The sequence below is a fragment of the Sinocyclocheilus anshuiensis genome, unplaced genomic scaffold (genome assembly GCF_001515605.1).
Source record: "Sinocyclocheilus anshuiensis isolate Anshui unplaced genomic scaffold, SAMN03320099.WGS_v1.1 scaffold1764, whole genome shotgun sequence".
Taxonomy (NCBI): domain Eukaryota; kingdom Metazoa; phylum Chordata; class Actinopteri; order Cypriniformes; family Cyprinidae; genus Sinocyclocheilus; species Sinocyclocheilus anshuiensis.
The window spans coordinates 24099-29470 of NW_015557159.1; the positions used below are offsets into that span (position 1 = coordinate 24099).

General features: G+C 35.5%; 1 pseudogene; it reads left to right on the forward strand.

Moving 5' to 3' along the window:
- Positions 1-3249: 3249 nt before the first annotated feature.
- The window catches only part of LOC107678261 (uncharacterized), an 8965-nt pseudogene continuing 6842 nt past the window's right edge, over positions 3250-5372 (forward strand).

Genomic DNA, 5372 nt, shown 5'->3' on the forward strand with positions numbered 1-5372 from the left:
ATATGTGTGTGTGTATTATATGCATGTATGTATGTGGAAACTCATGACTCAATGAATTGTCAAAATTATTTTACTTGTGAAACTGTATTAAAGTGTACTATCGGACATCCATTAACATAAATAATGGACCTTTAAAAACTTAAACTTAAAAACGCTTAATACTGACAAGCCACGTCACACTGTCTGCCTTCAAACCAAAAGTGCCACACAGAATAATAGATTTAAGTGCAAACTCCATCAAGCCTGACTTCCAGAAGAGCAGAAACAACTTCTCCAAAACATGGGTGTGTGGCTTACAACAAAAATACTTGTGAGATTACATGTAAACAGTGCAATCAATCTTTTGTGTATAACACTGCATGTGGGCATATTTTGTTTTTTTCTGACACTCCTGTCACTCCACTTCTCAGGTCGTCATACATAGAGCCATTCAGGACAAGGAGAGAGGTATGAATTCCTCTTTCTCTTTTTGGGTGGAAGAGCTAGGCCTCTCCAGTTTTCAACAGGGTCTTCATCTGTTGGATGGATGATTGTGACAATGTCAGACTTCCCAGAACAGGAAGCATCCATTTCTGGTTTTACACCTTCACTGCAAGTTATGGTTGGTAGAGGATTGGCTTCTTTGACGATCACTGTTGCAACAGCTGCATCTTCTTCACCTTTTTCTTTACTTTTTTGTTTTGCAGAATAAATGCGCATGTTGCCTCCAATGAAGGACAGATGTCGAGCAATGAATCGATCCACCCGATTCGGCAAGTTTTCATGCTTGAAAAGGCCACGTTTAATGTTTTTGAACTCTGCTTCAGCATTGGCTGAACTTGCGATGATATTGGTGCTTCGGAAGTGAGGGATCATTACCCCTGTCCAGAGTGATAAGTAGCTTGCAATACAGGAATATTGGGAATAATCTCAGGGAGGAAGTGCATATTATCATGATCTCCATTAGCCACAGCAAGTGACCTGCTTTCATTTTAAGTGAGAGAAAGTGACAGAAAAAGAGTCTGACAGCAGATGAATATTGAAATTCTTTTAATAAACACCACAATGTCTACAAAAAACATTGATCAAAAGTTGTTGTTCTATTAAAACCACTACAATCCAACAATTTGGTAAGAAATTGAATAAGCGAGGAACCCAGAATAAAATGCTAAATAAAAGCAAAATAAAAAGCAGCACAAATGAAAATTGTTACGGCACAACCCAGCACAAACGAAGCACTAACGATTGAGACTATTTTGGGTGAGTTTGGAGCGTGTAGGGGGGCTGGTGACGTCATCGCCTAAAATATAATGTTTTAAAAATTTTAAACAAACCAATTAAAAAAATAATAAAATCTTCTCTAATTGTGGTCCATATGAAAAGGTGCATTTCTCTATTAAAGGCACGTACATTAGCCTACTGTGGAGATGGCCATCAGTTGACTAATCTGTTGACTAGGAAAAAATCTTTAAAAACGAGTAGCGAAAACAAAAATATTACCAGCACAAATGAAGAATAAACAAACAAGACTATTTGGGGTAATTTTGAAGCATGTGGGGGGGCTGAGTGACCTCAGAATGATCACTAAAAATATTTTAATATCTAAAAAACCAAAGCAGCACAAATGAATTCTTTTACGGCACAAACCAGCACAAATGAAGCACAAACAAAGAAGATTATTTTGGGTGAATTTGGAGCATGTGGGGGGCTGAGTGAAGTCATCGCCTATAATTCAATGTCTAATATTTTAAAACCCGAAGCAGCACAAACGAAACTTTTACCTGCACAAACCAGCACAAACGATTGAGCCTGTTTTGGGTGAATTTGGAGCATGTGGGGGGGCTGGTGACATCATCGCATATAATTCAATGTCTAATATTTTAAAAACCGAAGCAGCACAAATGAAACTTTTACCTGCACAAACCAGCACAAACGAAGCACAGACAAACGAGACTATTTGGGGTGAATTTGGAGCATGTGGGGGGGCTGAGTGACCTGAGAATGACCTTTAAATAAATATTTTATATCTAACAAACCAAAGCAGCACAAACTAAAATGTTTACAGCACAAACCAGCACAAACGGAGCACAAACGTTGCGTTGGGTGAGGGGCCAACTTCACGGAGGTCTCCATTTTTGTTAATAATATTCTCCCAAAAATTGAAATATTTCTTTGTAACCAGATATCCATTATTATATACATATTTTTTGTACAACTGCCCTCACACAGTTCTTTGGATATCTGCACACGCAAGTTACCAGACATCGGACGCTTGGAACAGCCAGTGTGCAGGGAGTCATCTGTGTTCTTAATGAAACACTTTAGCACCATTGGGCTGTTCATTTCAGGCTCTCTGTCACATTTTATGTGAATGTGGCCATGACACTCCTTTCACTTGCCTTTGATTTCTATATATTTCTCTGTGGCTGATGGATAGACCTTGGCTCTTTTAAAGGCAGATGTGCAGGGGCTTTTCACTTCTTGCCAAATGTGATGATTTATCACATGCGTCCAGATGCCAGGCTTCAAAATTGTGTATTCCTTTTTTGTGTTTTAGAGAACTTGTTTTTGTATTGAACTGTTTGAGGCATAAATTCAATCCATTTCTGAAATGGAACTTCAAGATCAAAAGTCCAGCAATCTTTTGGTCTGGGGGAAAGGGACCCTGGCTCAAAATCAGTGTCATCACTACTGCCACTTGTTTCATTATCACTTTCATGAGTAAACCCTAAAGCAGTCCAGATGTTGTGTCTGTTTAAACACTTCTGATTTTTGTAAATCCAGTGGTCAAATGCTGCGTGGCATCCCAATTTTCTATGTAATTATAGCCACCTGATTAATGGTCTTTATGTGAATGTCCACAAAACTGGAAGTCTTTCTGAGTGTATATAAGCGATAGGCTACTTTAGAAAGGAACATTTAAAAGATCTAAAAGTGGAATTAGGGAGAATCAATAAATTATGAATAATTTATTTGCTATTGTGTGAACAATGTGTAATCATGTAATCAGTGAAAAAGTAACTGTAGTCTGATTACGAGTATTTTAAAATGTAATTTAATCTAATTACAAGTACTTAATTTCTGGAATCTAATTACATAATCCAGATTACATGTAATCAGTTACTCTGTATATGTAGTATGACCATTAAAGTGAATTACAATAAAGCTAAAAGGTGATTGCTGTGGTGAGAATACAGATATAGCGTCTATAATTCCAAAAATTCATAAACCTAAAATCTTGTTTATTGTGTATTTTCTCAGATATTGAGCATGTCTCTTCTTCATGCTGTTGATGAAGCTGTCAGGATGGGTCAACGCTGAAGAATCAAGACTCACTGAAAACATCAGGCAGTGCAAGGAGGTTTTATGCGCAATGTAAGGTGATCTAAATGGTTTTCTTGGTACGACGTACTTGTGTTGAAATAGTGGTTGTAAAAAAAAAAGTTAACGTTTATTTAGAACAGCTTAATTTATTCCATATTTTTGAAGGAGATCACGAGTGACAGAAACCAGCGAGCTGGAAACTGCAGCAGCCATCGGTACTAAAATCATTTATATATTTATATTTATTTGTCACATCATGAATTACACAATTTGCCTTCTAAAACAGATATTCTGCCTGAAGAAAAACAAGAAATTGAATTGTTGGAGCAGGTTTTAAAAAAAGCACTGAAAATCTGCAGCACATCTGAGGCTCGTAAAGAACTTCACTCTGACAGTAAACACTCTAATGAGAGCAAAAATAAAGCACTCATTAATTATACTGTTAAAGAGGAAGATAAAGGAAAACTGGTGAAATCTGTCCCCCCCACTGAGACGTGCAAAAAACCCAATCATCACAGATGGGCCGGAGGGAATGTGACCCATGGAGCCCCCTGGACCGGTGGCTCATCCGGTGTTCAGTGGAAGGCCGTCAGTCCCAAAGAGCACTTCAGCGAAGATCTCTTCCACAGGATCCCAGCAGAAGATGTGTGTCAAAGCCACAAATGCTAAAGAGTCATCTGCAGATAATTCCCCATCAGAAGTGTCTGCATCTGGTAAAGATGGGAAAGTCACAACAGGAAGTACGCAGTCTAAAGAGCAATGGTATGTATGTGATCAGATAGTCATATTTGTTGTGTGCAAATATTAAATTAATCTCTAATCAAATCCATACACTACCTTTCTAAACGTTTTGTTTTTTTGAAAGAAAGAAATACTTTTATTCTGCAAGGATGCATTAAACTAAAAAGTGACAGTAAAGACATTTATAATGTTTTCAACATTGTTGATAATAATAATTGTTTCTTGAGCATCAAATCAGCATATTAGAATGATTTCTGAAGGATCATGTGACTCTGAAGACTGGAGTAATGATGCCGAAAATTCAGCTTTGATCACAGGAATAAATTGCATTTTAAAATATTCATATAGAAAATATTTTTTATTGTAAAAATATTTCACAATATTACTGTTTGACTGTATTTTTGAACAAATAAATGCAGGATTGGTGAACAGAAGATACTTTTTTTTATAAAAAAAAAAAAAACACCTACGGACCCCAAATTTTTGAACTGTATTGTATGTATACTTTATACGTATTAAATATTTTTCATCAAATATAGCTTTTATCATTAAATTAAAAAGTGACAGTAAAGACATTTATAATGTTTTCAACATTGTTGATAATAATAATTGTTTCTTTAGCAGCATATCAGCATATTAGAATGATTTCTGAAGGATCATGTGACTCTGAAGACTGGAGTAATGATGCCGAAAATTCAGCTTTGATCACAGGAATAAATTGCATTTTAAAATATTCATATAGAAAATATTTTTTATTGTAAAAATATTTCACAATATTACTGTTTGACTGTATTTTTGAACAAATAAATGCAGGATTGGTGAACAGAAGATACTTTTTTTTATAAAAAAAAAAAAAACACCTACGGACCCCAAATTTTTGAACTGTATTGTATGTATACTTTATACGTATTAAATATTTTTCATCAAATATAGCTTTTATGACTTTTCTTTGTTGTTGTTGTAGGATACCGTCTCCTTTGTTACCAGCTTGGCGAGCACAGAGAACGAAACAGAACCGGTCTGTCAGAAATTGTTTTTAAAAATTAAAGGAATATTTTGGGTACTATCAGTAGCATTTGAGGCATAATATTAATTAGGAAGTCATTCATACTTTAAAGTCATGTCACAATAAGGCACTTACGATGTAAGTAAATGGAGCAAAGCAAAACTTAAAATACTGTTTTGAATTTAAAGTCACAGGACATATATATACTGTATATATATATATATATATATATATATATATATAAAATAAAGAAATAAGCCCCAAGAAGCCGTGGTTTACAGTGAATTTATAACAGCTAAGGGGCGTTGTTAGGCACGACACG